This window comes from Procambarus clarkii, chromosome 31 (genome assembly GCF_040958095.1).
Source record: "Procambarus clarkii isolate CNS0578487 chromosome 31, FALCON_Pclarkii_2.0, whole genome shotgun sequence".
Lineage (NCBI taxonomy): Eukaryota > Metazoa > Arthropoda > Malacostraca > Decapoda > Cambaridae > Procambarus > Procambarus clarkii.
The window spans coordinates 38893527-38909835 of NC_091180.1; the positions used below are offsets into that span (position 1 = coordinate 38893527).

Consider the following 16309-nt stretch of genomic DNA (forward strand, 5'->3'; position numbering starts at 1 on the left):
TATTACAATTTTAGATTTTACGAGCATTAGAGAATTCATTTAAAATAATTTAGAAAAATTAAATAATAGTGACTTGTCTTCTCAGACATTTAACATTAGTTTTAGTGAGAGGCATGAGGAGGAGTCGAACCTGCACAATGGGAACTCCCAAGCACACGCCTTAGACCAAGACATGCTCTAAAGCATTGAAACCTGAGATTCAACTGAATCCTCAAGGGGTCATGTGGCTTCCACTTTCGTGGTTATGCTGACTAAGGTGCGTGCTTGGACGTACCCAGTGTGCAGGTTCGAATCTTCCTCATGTCTCCACTAGATTTACTCATTGATACATCACGTTAAGTGATTACTTTGTGTATTAGTTTTAGTTTTAGGTCATTTATACATACTGAGTATTCATAGATTACTAATCTATGTTACACTCAACATATATGTTGTTACAATCAACATGTACGTTGTTACAATCAGCATGTATGTTGTAACAATCAACATGTGTGTTGTTACAATCAACATGTTTGTTGTTACAATCATTATGTATGTTGTTACAATCAACATATATGTTGTTACAATCAACATGTATGTTGTTACAATCAACATGTATGTTGTTACAATTGGTGTTCGGCTGTTTCAAAAGCTGGGGGCAGGGCCTCGTCACATAACAAAAAAAAGAGAAGTTTGTCCTTTCCTCTGTGGTAAGGTAATGGGAAGACACACAAAACACAAAGTATATAAACAATGAAATTTTAATTACTCTAGAAAACAAGACATGTATAAAGACAATCTCATAAAATTCAGGACAAGCCAACAAACTAAACAACATGAATAATAACTGGCAATGAAAAGTTACTCTAAGACCAGAATGCACGTTATAGTGATAGCAATATAAATTAAATCAGTGAGGTGCTGGAATACTGGCTTCAAGCTGCCACCTCCCTTAGTACACGAAAACCAAGGCCTCATCTACTAGCGATAGATGTCAACTCCAAGGAGCGCAGAGATATTCTGATGAGTACGGCGTGCTGCTGCCCAGACATCGACTCTTGGTGGTGGCGTGAGTGCAGGTGCGGCGAGACACCAGCCAATCAGCAACAGGCAGGCGGAGTATGAGCAGTTTGCTGGTTACGGCGGGCTGTGGCCGGTGTCGGGGTGTGCATGGTACGGTTTCCTTCCTGGGCAAAACGTTTGGCGATACTGGTGGACGTATCTTCTATATAGTATCTTGCACTTGAACGACGTTATGATGTAGGGAAGAACAGGCTCAATCTCTTGAAAGAGATTATCGTCACAACTCTCCCCCGAAGCCTGCAGTTCTGGAAGAAGTTACGTCTTCATATGGTGGAGTGATAGTTGGAGTTGCTTCTACTTCATAGACTCTGGAGAGGGCGTCGGCTATGATGTTGTCAGAACCCTTGATATAGCAGATCTCCAGGTTGAAATCTTGCAGATATAAAGCCCATCGTAGAAGACTTTGGTTATTGAATTGGCCTTGATGTAAGAAGCGGAGAGGATTGTAGTCTGAGAAGATAGTGGTATACCTGGCACCTTGTAGGTATGGAGCAAAGTGCTGGAGATTCAGGACGATGGAGAGTTGCTCCTTCTCGATAATGCTGTAGTTCCTCTGGTGGGGTTTCAACTTTTAGCTGTAGTAGCTGACAGGTTGAACCTCCTCGCCTCGTTGCTGCATCAAGACACCACCGATGCCGGTACCACTGGCGTCGACATGAAGGACGAAATGCTTGGTGATATCTGGCGAGGCGAGAATGGGATTAGAACAGAGGAGGAATTTGAGTTGTTCGAAAGCAACGGTTTGCTGCATGGTCCAATTATACCGTTGCTTGGGACTGGTTAAAGTAATTAATGGTGTTGCTACCGTACTAAAATTTCTCACAAACCTACGGTAGTAGGAGGCAAAACCAAGGAAGCGCAGGAGCTGCTTCCTGGTGGTAGGCTGTGGATAATGCTGGATGGCTTGAGTGTGTGTGTCTAACGGAGCTAGGCTGCCACTCCCAATTACATGACCCAGATAACGCACTTTATCTTTGGCAAAGGTGGACTTGCCCAGGTTGATGGTGAGGCCGGCTGTCAGGAGCTTGGTGAACAGTCGTTGCAGCTGGAGCAGATGTTCGCTCCAGGTGTTGGATGCTACGACGATATCATCCAAATAGGCGTAGGGGTTATCCAAGCCTTGGATGACGCGGTTGACAGCTCTCTGAAAGGTGGCCGGGGCATTACATAGTCCGAAAGATAGGCGTTCATATGTGAAAAGTCCAAAGGGAGTGATAAAGGCAGATATTTCTTTGGCTCGCTCTGTTAGACACACTTGGTAATATCCCTTAAGCAAGTCCACTTGTGACAAGTACTGGGCATTACCAATGGCGTCAAGAATGTCATCTATCCTTGGCAAGGGGCATGCATCCTTGACAGTCACATTATTTAATTTACGGTAATCCGTACAAAGTCTAACCTTACCTTGGGGTTTTGGCACCAAGATACAGGGTGAGGCCCAGGGGGACTCACAAGGTGTAGCCAGTCCATGATCCAAGAGGTACTGCACCTCAGCACGCATGACTTCCTTCTTGCTAGGGCTGATTCGGTAGAAAGGTTGACGAATCGGCCGGGTGTCAGGGAGCAGTTGGATGTCGTGCTGGGTAACATTACACTCTTGTGGATCATCTCGGAACAACTCCTGATTTTCTTTGAAGATCTTGATGAGAGGTGCACTATGATTGCCCTGAAAATAATTGTGAAGATCAGTTAGGATTTCCGAATTGGAAAGCACTGACTCCTTGTCAGTGTTTTCGGGAGAAGCTGGGAAGGTCTCACTGTGGATGTATGGCTCTTTAAAGGAAGAATAGGTCATCATGACAGTGGGAGGAGTACCGTTATATAGTTTCAGGAGGTTGACGTGGCACAACTGGGTCTTCCGCCGCCTATCTGGAGTCTCTAGAACGTAGTTGTTGTTGCTTCTGCACTCCTTGATGCGGTTGGGTCCTGAAAACCTGTTTTGCAAAGGAGAATCTGGGATAGGGAAATAAGCAAGCACGAAGTCTCCCGGTTTAAATTTCCTTACTTTGCTGGTCTGGTCGTAATGAGTCTTCATCCTCTCCTGTGCTTTCAATAGATTATCTTGGGCAAAACTGTGGACCCTCTCTAGAATGTGTTGTAGGTTTTGAAGAAACTGGGGCACATTCTGATGCTCACTGAAGGTGGAATCACGTAGAGAGTCTTTGAAAGCTTTGAGAGGAGTACGGCACTTACGTCCGTAGAGCATCTCATAAGGAGATACTCCTAGAGACTCATTGGGAAGACTTCTAAAGATACACATTATCAGGTCAATTTGCTTATCCCAATCCTTAGAGGTTTCATTACAAAACTTCTTCAGGAGTGCTTTGATAGTCTGATGACTACGCTCAAGAGAACCCTGTGAAGCAGGATGATAGGGGCTGGACAATACCTGTTTAATGTTGAACTCTTCCAGTGTCCTCTTGAAGAGATCACTGGTGAAGTTGGTGCCACAGTCGCTCTGAACCTCCCTTGGAAATCCATACTGGGTGAAGATCTTCAATAAGTGTTTCACAACCGTAGCAGCCGTAATGTTCTTTACTGGAACTGCTATGGGGAATCTGGTGGTAGGACACAGGATGGTTAAGATATAGGCGTTACCTGAACTGGTCCGAGGTAAAGGACCAACAAAGTCTATAATAAGTCTGTGGAAAGGTTCCGCAGGCACCTGTATGGGAGTCAGTGGTGCTCTGGGAATAGAGATGTTCGGTTTACCTGCCATCTGACATGTATGACACTGTTTGACGTACTGTTTGACGCTATTTACCATACCTGGCCAGTAGTAGTCTTGACGGATTCCATGGTAGGTCTTGTTAAATCCGTAGTGGGAGAGTGCTCCGTGGGCCAGGTGTAAAATAGTGGGCCGCAGGCTGGCAGGAATCACTAGTTGTTCGACGTTGGCCCAATCGTCCTCCTCCTTCAGTTTACTGGGTCTATATCTGCGGTAGAGCAACTCGTTCTCTAGGAAGAACCCAGGAATACTGTCAGGTTGAGTCTCAGCCTGGAAAAATAATGGTGTCAAGGTAAGATCTTCCCTCTGTAACATACGGAACTCCAACTTGGTCAGATTCGGGGGTAGTTTCTGAGGGTCTTGAGGGACAGCGGTAGCAGTAGAGTCAGCTGGCTGTGGTCGTGCAGCTTGTGCACGGGTGGTCACTAAAACCGGAGGAGAAACTTTATCACTCTCTTGAACCTTTCCTGGAACATACTCAAAGATGGGATTATCCATTACAGAGGTACGCACCTGGGGTTTGTCCATGACGATCAGGTTGGTCGGTTGCAGGTCTTCTGCCAAGTCGTTGCCCAGGAGAAGTTGCACTCCAGGCATGGGAAAAGGCTTTTCCCTGATGGCGACTTGGACTTCTCCGGTCACGAAGGGACAATCCAGGTGGACTCTGGCGAGAGGATAAGGAGTGGTAGCAGTGAGGTCAGTGATGAAGACAGTTTCTCCGGTGTAGGCGATATTGGGCACAGCTGATTTCAAAATAATGGATTGAAGAGCCGCTGTGTCCCTCAAGATCTTCAGTTTGAAACCTCCCTCCGGATTTGAGCCGTTGGTAGAGACAGTTCCAGTATACAGGTGTTTACTGAAAAGAGAAAAATCATTACCATGAACACCAACATTCATCACAGGCTTACCGGACTTAGGAGGAGTCTGTTTGGGTTTAGGTGATTCGGTATTTCCTTTGTATTGAGACTTACCACATTTATCTATGGTATGTCCATAGAGTCTACAATACTTACATTACAATTGCGAGCCAGCTTGATCGGTACTCACTTTCTCGTAACTGTACCACGACTTCTTACTGGAAGATGGTTCTGGTGTCAGCCGGTGGATGAGGCTGTAAGTGTCAGCCGACTTAGCACACTTTAGGTAATCGGTTTCTTCTTTATCTGCTAAATATAGACGGACAGGAGGCGGCACACGCCTCAAGAATTCTTCAACTAGCATGAGGTTGACGAGTTCTGCAAAGGTAGAGACATGTGCTGCTTCCAGCCATTTCATAAAATATCTCCTTTTGGTATTTGCAAATTCGAGAAAGGTAGTGGTACTTGCCTTCAGGTGGTCACGGAATTTTCTTCGATAACTTTCGGTGGAGAGAAGGTAGGCGTCCAACACTGCTTGTTTCAGAGTCTGGTAGTCATTCTCAGACGCCAAAGTACTGAGGGTAACTGCAGCTCTACCTGTGAGATGTATTCTGAGAAGGGTTGCCCATTGGTCGGCAGGCCAACTAAGTTGATTAGCAAGGGTTTCAAAGGTGGTAAAAAACATATCAACTACTGTCTCTACGAATGGTGGCATTAACTTACTTGCATGTGATATATTGAAACTGACGGGAAGATTGGCAGTAGCTCGCTGGCGTTGAGCGAGGTGTGTAGTTTCCAACGCGAATTCTCGTTGACGACATTCCATAGTCAGAGCTGCTTGTTGTTTGTCATGGTCGCGTTGCATCTCCAATTCGTGTTGTTTTGTTTCAAGCTGTATTCGTTCCCGCTCACGGTGTATTGCAATCTCACGCTCCTTGAGGGCGATTTCACGTTCTTTTTCTTCCTTTCGTATGGCAGCTGCTTCCCTTTGTTGCTCGAGGGCTTCTCTTTGCATGGCAGCTGCTTCCTTTTGCTGTTCGCGTTCGATCTTGGCCAGCTCTAGTTTGAGTTTCATCGTTGCCAAATCAGTTTTATCTGCAATAAAGTAAGTTTCGTGAGTTTCAGAGTCTATTTTACCTTCCTCTAAGAGATGATCCAGTAACAGGTTATGTATTTCATTTTTGTTGGCTTGGTAGGGAACTTCTAGTTGATACTCATGTGCAAGAGTTCGTAATTCAGTCCTCTTGGCACGACTTAAAGTCCCTATTTCACCTGCTGGATCTGTATGGAAAGCTTGGAGACGAAACATGGTGAAATTAGCAAATAAATGCACAACGAATATACTGTCGTGATATGGTGATTGTCAGAAACAGGACAACGTGGCAACTGGTACCTATCCTGTGGAATCGTTAACAATTAATGTTAATTTGCATTGCAATTAATGCATTGTATATACTAGCTCTACCTATAAGTCAACCAATCTTTGTAAAAATTTCTTGTATGTATGTACCTTACCTAAATAAACATTTATTTATTTATTTATTTATTTATTTATTTATTTATTTCAAGATGATAAATGATTAATAAATCAAGGTCGCAGGAAATCTTGTACCCGGTACTCATGTAAGAGGATAAGGGCAAGAAAATCCTACTAAACAAGCGAAACTGAGTTTCTAAAACAAATGAAACAGTTAATTGCCTCAAAAGTGAATTAGGTAGTCCAAGAATGTAGGCATACCTTGCCGAGTCTATAGGACATAAGCAAGTTTTTCGCACTGAAATTAATATGATACTTACAGAATTAGCGAACTTTTGTGCTCTGAAAAAGAAGGCTAATTCCCTACCAATGTAAATATCATCATCTCTGACCGACGTGTAGGGGTGCGAGGTGTCAACTGGTGACGAGAACTGCTGCTGAGGTCCCAATTCAGCAACTAAAGTTCGTGCGAGAGGAACTATGGCCCTCTTTATCCTCCTACCGTCATATTGCAGAAGATTAGGTGCTCTTGACCCGGGGACAGACCACAGTACCTGGGTACCAATATGATGATCTGCCGAAAATATGAGAAATATCCTAGGGACAAAAGATGGTAAACACGAGTAATAACACGGAGGGAGAGATGACCAATTAAGAGAATGACTGAGGCCTACAGTCACCACGTAATCCAAAGTTGTCTCACCTACACCATATGCTACTCTCGGAATGCACAATACACACAGCACCATATGAAAATAATATTGAAAATTGAAAATAGTAAAAAGCTACTTTACCAAAGCCAAATACACTTACCACAAATTTACAATTTGGCACCAGTACCTGAGTGAAGCTCCGTGGACAGGCCCCCATGAAATGTGGCGGTAAAGCGTTGGTGTTCGGCTGTTTCAAAAGCTGGGGGCAGGGCCTCGTCACATAACAAAAAAAAGAGAAGTTTGTCCTTTCGTCTGTGGTAAGGTAATGGGAAGACTAACAAAACACAAAGTATATAAACAATGAAATTTTAATTACTCTATAAAACAAGACATGAATAAAGACACTCATAAAATTCAGGACAAGTCAACAAACAAAACAACATGAATAATAACTGGCAATGAAAAGTTACTCTAAGACCAGAATGCACGTTATAGTGATAGCAATGTAAATTAAATAAGTGAGGTGCTGGAATACTGGCTTCAAGCTGCCACCTCCCTTAGTACACGAAACCAAGGCTTAGTCTACTAGCGAGAAATGTCAACTCCAAGGAGCACAGAGATATTCTGAGCAGTACTGCGTGCTGCTGCCCAGACATCGACTCTTGGTGGTGGCGTGAGTGCAGGTGCGGCGAGACACCAGCCAATCAGCAACAGGCAGGCGGAGTATGAGCAGTTTGCTGGTTACGGCGGGCTGTGGCCGGTGTCGGGGTGTGCATGGTACGATTTCCTTCCTGGGCAAAACGTTTGGCGATGCTGGTGGACGTATCTTCTATATAGTATCTTGTACTTGAACGACGTTATGATGTAGGGAAGAGCAGGCTCAATCTCTCTTGAAAGAGATTATCGTCACAATATATATATATATGTTGTACCAAGTAGCCAGAATGCACTTCTCGGCCTACTTTGCAAGGCCCGATTTGCCTAATAAGCCAAGTTTTCCTGAATTAATATATTTTCTCTAATTTTGTTCTTATGAAATGATAAAGCTTCCCATTTCATTATGTATGAGGTCAATTTTTTTTTATTGGAGTTAAAATTAGTGTAGATATATGACCGAACCTAACCAACCCTACCTAACCTAACCTAACCTATCTTTATAGGTTAGGTTAGGTTAGGTAGCCGAAAAAGTTAGGTTAGGTAGTCGGAAAAACATTAATTCATGAAAACTTGGCTTATTAGTCAAATCGGGCCTTGCATAGTAGGCTGAGAAGTGCGTTCTGGCTACTAGGTACAACATATATATATATATATATATATATATATATATATATATATATATATATATATATATATATATATATATATATATATATATAATTATATATATATAAATATATATATATATATATATATATATATATATATATATATATATATATATATATATATATATATATATATATATATATATATATATATATATATTATATTTCTTTTCACTGTTGATGGTAACTGAAAAATCAATTCTCCGAAATTCATTTTTATTTCTAGTCTGACGCGACACTTGAACGCGTTTCGTAAAACTTATTACATTTTCAAAGACTTTAGTTTATACACACACAACTATAACTGAATAGAGTTAAACAGCTTCGATTTTATACCTGCATTTGGAAGAGGTGATATGTTACAACAGTGTTGGATGAGGTGAAAACAAACTTTCAACACAAGACAGAACACGAAACAATGGGTATAATATTTTGTAAGTTAAAGGGAAGAATGGCAGCAACTGCAAAGGGCCTATTGGCCCATATTTCTTGATGCTTCTATATTGGTGCGGAGTCTTGAAGTGGGTAGAATATAGTTGTGCATTAATTGGCTGTTGATTGCTGAACGCACGACCCAGCAGCAAGGAATCAAGCCTTCACGATAAAATATCGCCAAGATCTGATTCGTAATCAGATACATAAGGCAGAAAATGAAATCAAAGACAACAAAACGCAACTACTTCATGCTACAAACCAATGGAGAAACAGCAACATCAACGAAAGTCTCCGTACTCGCATCGAGCAACACCTCGACATCCTCACAGATCGACATCACCTCAGCACCGAAACCAGGATAATCCAGAAACTAACAACGTTATATGGAGGACCGATGGCAATTCCACGACCAAGAGACGGCTTCCTGAACCTTGCAGGAATCAACCTCACTGAGGACCAAGTCACTCTCCTAAATCTGGGTATAAACTGTAACGTTATGTCCAGACCAAGTGTGATGGCCCGGAAAGTGGAGTTGGAGATCCTGTTGGATGACATATTCGACCTCGAGACACAAAAGAAGGTCACCACCAAAGACACCTTACAAGCAGAACTCATTGCAGAAGGAGGAAAGAATCGAGGCAATTACAGAAGCACCATACTGTCCCCCGAGCTCAAAGCGGCAGCTAAGAGCCTTCGTGAGAACAAAAAGATGGTCGTCAGAAGAGGTGACAAGTCGCCAATATATGTCATTCTTAAAAAAAGACGAATATATGGCAAAAATGAACCTCATTCTCTCTGACCAAACTAAATTCCAAAGGGTAACGAAGGACACTACAGCCGAATTGAAGGCAAAGGTCAACAAATTGATCGAAACTGTGACCGCCAAGAAATCCGGACTCCACCTGCCAAAGATTATTGGGGAATATAAGCCTGGATACGCGTATGGAAATGTCAAGACACATAAGCCTGGAAACCCACTTCGGCCAATCATCAGCCAGATACCCACACCCACGTACAGAATGGCGAAGCGACTCAACGGCTTGCTGACTCCTTATGTCCCTTGCACCTTCAGCCTGAAGTCTCCAAAGGAATTTGTTGACTTACTGCGAGGAACACGGGCCACAGGAATAAGAGCCTCGTTTGACGTAGAATCACTGTTTACCAACGTACCTGTGGATGAAACAATCGGGATGATAGTGAACAGAGTGTATCGTGATCCGCCCTGTACTCCTCTTGACATACCAGAAAACATTGTAAGGAAACTACTCCAAGCTTTATATTCCCCAATGATCTTTGGCAGGTGGAGTCCGGATTTCTTGGCGTTCACAGTTTCGATCAGTTTGTTGACCTTTGCTTTTAATTCGGCTGTAGTGTCCTTCGTTACCCTTTGGAATTTAATTTGGTCAGAGAGAATGAAGTTCATTTTCGCCAGATATTCGTCTTTTTTAAGAATGACGTATATTGGCGACTTGTCACCTCTCCTGACGACTATCTCCTTGTTCTCACGAAGGCTCTTAGCTGCCGCTTTGAGCTCAGGGGACAGTATGGTGCTTCTGTAGTTGCCTCGAATCTTTCCTCCTTCTGCAATAAGTTCTGCTTGTAAGGTGTCTTTGGTGGGGACCTCCTTTTTTGTCTCAAGGTCGAATATGTCGTCCAACAGGATCTCCAACTCCACTTTCCGGGCCATCTCACTTGGTCTGGACATAACGTGATAGTTTATACCCAGATTTAGGAGAGTGACTTGGTCCCCAGTGAGGTTGATTCCAGCAAGGTTCAGGAAGCCGTCTCTTGGTCGTGGAATCGCCATAGATCCTCCATATAATGTTGTTAGTTTCTTGATTATCCTGGTTTCGGTGCTGTAGTGATGTCGATCTGTGAGGATGTCGAGGTGTTGCTAGATATGAATACGGAGGTTTTCGTCGATGTTGCTGTTTCTCCATTGGTTTGTAGCATGAAGTAGTTACGTTTTGTTCTCTTTGATTTCATTTTCTGCCTAGTGTATCTAATGTCGAATCAGATCTTGGCGATATTTTATCGTGAAGGCTTGATTTCTTGCTGCTGGGTCGTGCGTTTTAATATTAGTATATTTTGGTAGCAGTCTTTCTTGTAAACATATGTTGTTAAATATGACCGAAAAAGTAGGATTAATAATTCTAACACGAATTTTCTCATTATTTCTTATGTTTCTTTTTACTGTTGATGGTAATTGAAGAATCAATTCTCCAAAATTCATTTCAATTTCTAGTCTGACACGACATTTGAACGCGTTTCGTAATAACTTATTACATTCTCAAAGACTTTTGTTTTAACACACACAACTTTAACCTGCAAACACTTAGCAGAGTTTTACTATGCTAATATTTAAACAGCTTTTGTCTTGTATTCTCGCATTTGGGTGAGGTGATATGTTACAACAGTTTTGGATGAGGTGAACAAACTTTCAACACAAAACAGAACACGGTTCAATGGGTATAGATGAAAGGGAAGAATGGAAGTAACTGCAAAGAGCCTATTGGCCCATATTTCCTCTTGATACTTCTATATTGGTACAGAGTTTTGAAGTGAGTAAAATATAGTTGTGCATTAACTGGCTGTTGATTGCTTGTGTTGACTTCTTGATGTGTAATGCCTCGCAGATGTCAAGCCACCTGTTATCGCTGTATCTATCGATGATTTCTGTGTTGTTTGTTAAGACTTCTCTGGTGATGGTCTGGTTGTGGGAAGAGATTATATGTTCCTTAATGGAGCCCTGTTGCTTATGCGTTGTTAATCGCCTGGAAAGAGATGTTATTGTCTTGCCTATATACTGAGTTCTTTGGGGCTTACAGTCTCCAAGTGGGCATTGAAAGGCATAGACGACGTTGGTCTCTTTTAAAGCGTGCTGCTTTGTGTCTGGAGAGTTTTTCATGAGTAGGTTGGCCGTTTTTTTGGTTTTATAGTAAATCATCAATTGTATCTTCTGATTTTTGTCTGTAGGGATAACGTTCCTATTAACAATATCTTTCAGGACCCTTTTCTCCGTTTTATGAGATGTGGAAAAGAAGTTCCTATAAAATATCCTAATAGGGGGGTTACATGTTTTGTGTCAGTTGTCTCTTCAGAGGTTGCATGGCGTTTCAATCTTACTTTTTCGGTCATATTCAACTACATATGTTTACAAGAAAGATTGCTACCAAAAAATACCAGTATATATATGTATATATATATATATATATATATATATATATATATATATATATATATATATATATATATATATATATATATATATTTATATATAAATATATATATATATATATAAATATATATATATATATATATATATATATATATATATATATATATATATATATATATATATATATATATAAATATATATATATATATATATATATATATATATATATATATATATATATATATATATATATATATATATATATATATATATATATATATATATATATATATATATACATATATATACTGGTATTTTTTGGTAGCAATCTTTCTTGTAAACATATGTAGTTGAATATGACCGAAAAAGTAAGATTGAAACGCCATGCAACCTCTGAAGAGACAACTGACACAAAACATGTAACCCCCCTATTAGGATATTTTATAGGAACTTATATATATATATATATATATATATATATATATATATATATATATATATATATATATATATATATATATATATATATATATATATATATATATATATATATTGTTACGGTGCCCTCTCCTATTTCTTTCGTTTGCCGGCGTAAAGAGTCATATCAGCTCTCCCTACTGATTCTCTGAGGTTCAGGGAGTCTATTGACATGTGTGGCGACCAGACCAGCTGCCAGTTAAAGGAGAACGTTACATTATAAGTTGTAAATAAGGAGAAATTGGCGCCCTGATATAAAATGAAAGAGTATCCCCTACAGCAGATATGACGTTTTGGAAGGGACACTAGCCGATCGCGGAAAATATTTCCAAACTTGGAAAATATTCGGCGACGTCGCTGGGCGGCGACGCTGGACGTTGAGGGTCTGAAAAGGTGTGGCGGGCAAGCCTAGCTGTGACCGGGTCACATCCACTGAGGGTTTTGGAAGGACGACACCGTGCCTAGGACAAGGAGCAACGCCTTGTGGAAGGGGCGAGTGTGGGAAAATAGTGATTAGCTCAGCGCCCATCGATGAACCAGGATTGGGGTAGCTGAATCTCAGGGATTGGAACGGCGACGACGCGAAGGCTCCACGACACCTGAGGACCTGTGGAACGTCCTGGATCGTCAAGGATCGACTCAGGAAGCGTGGGAACCTCACACCATCGAGGGACAGGCGTCGTGATCCAGGAATGTAAGGTAGATCATTTTCCCTCCCATTACCCCTTGTGTGAGTAGGCTAGTTAGGCCACAATATTTGCTTATGTATGTGGCAATAGGACATTACTGCTTTGGTAGTAGAATAGGCTGCAAGGCAGCTTGTGTCCAGGACTGTCAGAGAGGACAGTGTGTATGGATGGCAGGACAGTGAAGAAGAGGCGCCGACGTGGTGAAGAGGCCCTCCTGTGAGAGAGTGTGGGACTCCTGTCTTTCTGCCCAGTTGAAGGAGTGTTGGAGGTCGTGGAAGAAGAGGCTGACGATCTCCAGACTTATTATCCTTATTTTCATATTCATGTATTACTTGTGATTGTATGTGTGTTCATGTAATTTGCATCAGTAAATTCACACATTTTATCACCGTGTTTAAGTGTACCTCCATTTATAATATTTCTCTATGAGCATACAGGAAGGTTATCATAGTACCACCTAGGGAACACTGCGTTCTCTATAGCGGTTCTTATTGCCTGGAGAGTGGTGAAGACAGCACAGACTTACATAAAAGTGTACCCTTAGCCATCCGATCAGTATCAGTGCCTGAATGGTGGCAACTAGTAACGTGGTGGCTAGAGAGAGGTAAAGCCACACAGACCTTCCTGGGAGAGTACCCTGGGCCGACAGTCTAGTAGCAGATCTATGGGAATAGCAATCTTCTGGAACAAACAATATATAATACACCCACTGAACTGCATTGCTGGGGTGCAGATATAATAACCCAGCTGGCGACCTTGTTAAGAAGAAGATAGAGAAGACAGGCGGGAAAGGAGTTCCTGCAACCTTTTTGTCTGGCAGGCAAGACTCAGGGAGGTTATTGTTATAAGGTAAGCCTGAGTCTTCCTTCACTCCTACACGGGTCTAGGCCGGAACTGTTAACAGCAGTTTCCCCGTGTTTGACTGAAGGGCTTCCAGGGTGAATCAGTGGCATCCCCTTTTGTGGTGGAAGCAAAGACCTGCGGAGGTGGGCATTGTTGGTCCTCTCTTGTGTGACCAAGGAGACTCCGGTGAATCCAGGGAGTCGGAGGGGCTGAGTATTTGGCCTTTTGAGCCCCTAGCAGCCGAGTGCTAGCAGAGCCCCGGCCCACCACCCCCCCCACGTGACAATATATATATTTATATATATATATGAATGAAAACTCACACCCCAGAAGTGACTCGAACCCATACTCCCAGAAGCAACGCAACTGGTAACTACAGGGCGGATTAAGGCGCCCTGTAGTTACCAGTTGCGTTGCTTCTGGGAGTATGGGTTCGAGTCACTTCTGGGGTGTGAGTTTTCATTCGCATATAGTCCTGGGGACCATTCAGGCTTGTTCGCATATATATATATATATATATATATATATATATATATATATATATATATATATATATATATATATATATATATATATATATTTATATATATATATATATTTATATATTTATATATATATATTTCTCTGGTGATGGTCTGGTTGTGGGAAGAGATTATATGTTCCTTAATGGAGGCCTGTTGCTTATGCGTTGTTAATCGCCTGGAAAGAGATGTTATTGTCTTGCCTATATACTGAGTTCTTTGGGGCTTACAGTCCCCAAATGGGCATTGAAAGGAATAGACGACGTTGGTCTTTTTTAAAGCGTGCTGCTTTGTGTCTGGAGAGTTTTTCATGAGTAGGTTGGCCGTTTTTTTGGTTTTATAGTAAATCATCAATTGTATCTTCTAATTTTTGTCTGTAGGGATAACGTTCCTATTAACAATATCTTTCAGGACCCTTTTCTCCGTTTTATGAGATATGGAAAAGAAGTTCCTATAAAATATCCTAATAGGGGGGTTACATGTTTTGTGTTAGTTGTCTCTTCAGAGGTTGCATGGCGTTTCAATCTTACTTTTTCGGTCATATTCAACTACATATGTTTACAAGAAAGACTGCTACCAAAAAATACTAATATATATATATATATATATATATATATATATATATATATATATATATATATATATATATATATATATATATGTCGTACCTAGTAGCCAGAACGCACTTCTCAGCCTACTATGCAAGGCCCGATTTGCCTAATAAGCCAAGTTTTCCTGAATTAATATATTTTCTCTAATTTTTTTCTTATGAAATGATAAAGCTACCTATTTCATTATGTATTAGGTCAATTTTTTTTTATTGGAGTTAAAATTAACGTAGATATATGACCGAACCTAGCCAACCCTACCTAACCTAACCTAACCTATCTTTATAGGTTAGGTTAGGTTAGGTAGCCGAAAAAGTTAAGTTACGTTAGGTTAGGTACGTTAGGTAGTCGAAAAAACATTAATTCATGAAAACTTGGCTTATTAGGCAAATCGGGCCTTGCATAGTAGGCTGCGAAGCGCGTTCTGGCTACTAGGTACGACATATATATATATATATATATATATATATATATATATATATATATATATATATATATATATATATATATATATATATATATATATATATATATATATATATATATGTCGTACTGTTACGAACCCGGATCCAGCGTCCGAGCGCGGAGCAGTAACGACCACGCCATCTGTGGGTCAGCTCCCAAAACCCCCGCCAAACGGACGACGACACCTGGTTAGGACGGCGAATACCGGCCACAAGGGCCAGTTTCCAGTCCCGTTCAGCACTCTACACCGCCGCTGCTGACCTCTGGTGAGGTGGTGCTCAGACTACAACGCCATCTATGAAGTGGATGTGTCGGGCGTTTGTGTCTAAGCCTGTAAGTGAGGTGCCTTAGTGTTTCCGAGTTATTGATGATGTGTCTGCTTACAGAGTCGACCTGGGACTGCTGTGATGGGAGTTGAGTCAGTCTACCCGAGGCAGCCAGTCTCCATACCTTGTACCTTGTTGCACCTGTTGTGAAGTCGTTCCCCCCGGAAGAACACTGTGGTGTGTTAGCCTGCCAGTGGAGTGGCAGTAAAAGGATTACCCGGGACCGACTGTTGGAGACGAGTATCCACTGGGGTATTGAGGACAGGAGGGTGATTTGTGATATCACACGAGACTCCTGTCTAGGGTGTTTACCCTAATATCGTCCGTGGAGTGGCCTGGCCAGCGTTGCGGGTCCGGAACCTGCCAGCAGACCGGCTGGATTTGTGGTTGACGGCCTCCACGGCGGTGCCCCCAGTGGACCTGTGTTTTGGCTGACCTGTGGCCAGGGTAGGCTCGGCATTCCCAGAGGACACGTTGTGAGGCCACGGAGAAAGCACCGAAGACTCAGCACCTAGCTTCTGGATCCAGAGGGTTCAGCAGAAGACTATATTGTGAATAATCCCCTTGTATAGTGTTAATACCCCTCCCCCTGTGCACTCTTTGATTTTATATATTTAATTGGTAATGGTGATAATTATAATATTAAGTTCTTAACTTTCTTTCCC

At 41.7% G+C, this 16309-nt stretch overlaps 1 protein-coding gene across 4 annotated transcripts in view; it reads left to right on the forward strand.

Moving 5' to 3' along the window:
• Window positions 1-16309, forward strand: part of LOC138370159 (uncharacterized) — a 125571-nt gene that overhangs the window by 91837 nt on the left and 17425 nt on the right. The gene's annotated exons all lie outside the window — the stretch shown is intronic.